Genomic DNA, 1,543 nt, shown 5'->3' on the forward strand with positions numbered 1-1,543 from the left:
GAAAAGATCACACTTAAGGGTGTGGTTTGAATTGAGTTAAAAGATCAACACTTAAGAGTTGGTAAGGAGTTAGTATCTACAGGAGCTCATAGATTATTAGTTCACTATTAGAGTAAGCAAGGTAGCCTCTCAACTCAATCAGAATTTACTGGAATTCTGTAGAGCTCTTTCTAGTAATGCCAATAAAGGATATGCAAAAGAACTAAAGAGACACAGGGAAACAAGGCAACTGATCTCTACACGTTTTCCATTACGTGAGGAGTACAGTGTCTCATTCCTTCCGCTTCATTTGTACCGGATTTTTCAGCCTTTTCTTCAGACCAGCATTCTTCCCTGCTTCACCATTAAAGAACATTGCCATATATGACCATCTCACATCACTTTTCCTAATTCATCTCCCACCACTAATACCACATTCTGTCTATGCCCCAACTTCAAACACCAGAAATGAGACTATTCATTTGTACTTTCACTGGGCTGGAATAATGCAGCCTGCTCAGAAAAGAGCCATGGGAGCCAGATCCTAAAAAGAGAGTTGGATACGTTTTCTGAGAAGTGAGTCTTGTCTGATCTATTCCAGAGATATTTACTTTTATTATTGTTTGGATCTTCTTTCTGATATTTTAACTTTAATTGAGAATGATAACATGTAAAGAATATATAAATGTCTGTCTTTTGAGGCACAAAGGACCTGTGGTAAATGTATTATTATAACAAGCCAGGCAAGAAATCTGCAAACAAACTAGTTTTGGTGACTTTTTTGGAAAACTGAACAAATGATAAAACACAGCAGATATAAACATTCAACTAAAAAAGAGTGCAAGAATACCTCAACTTTTCTCCAACCAAAAACTACCACAATTTTTTTCTAGAATTTGGATAGATATACGTTCTTCTTCTGTACACACAAACACTTTGATTTCAAGGGCAAATATTTCATGAAGAAAGATTAACATTATGAAAAAATTATAGTATAAGAAACAGTGAATTCAGAATGGGTGTTTGACTTACTGAATTTCAGAAAATAATTTATTTTTAGAAAATTTAAGCTTTTTTTCATTATGTGGATCACCTGATTGAGGGTAATAACCTCAATACGATTTTAATTACACTTCTAAAATAGTGGTTCCCCACTTTCCTAATGCCATGACCCTTTAATTCACTTCCTCATGTTGTGGTGACCCTAAACCATAAAATCATTTTCATTGCTACTTCATAACTGTAATTTTGCTACTTTTATGAATCGTAATGTAAATATCTGATATGTAGGAGAACCCCAAGGGGGTCGTAACCCACAGGTTGAGAACCACTGTTGTAAAAGATGCTGAAGTTAACTAATTAGATAAAATCTTGATTCATGTCTCAAAGATTTGGGTGACTTGTCAGTGTCCAGTGCTTAGCCATGATAAAGTCAGGACTTAAAAAACCTTTAGAGCAGCTCTTCTTAGAGTGTGATCCACGAAATAGCATCTTTTTAGAAATGCAGTTTATTAGGTCCACCTCAGATCTACTGGGCCAGAAAGTCCTGGTTGGAGCTCAGGAA

This window comes from Otolemur garnettii, unplaced genomic scaffold, assembly GCF_000181295.1.
Source record: "Otolemur garnettii isolate 467f Iridium unplaced genomic scaffold, OtoGar3 scaffold00054, whole genome shotgun sequence".
NCBI classification, from domain to species: Eukaryota; Metazoa; Chordata; class Mammalia; order Primates; family Galagidae; genus Otolemur; species Otolemur garnettii.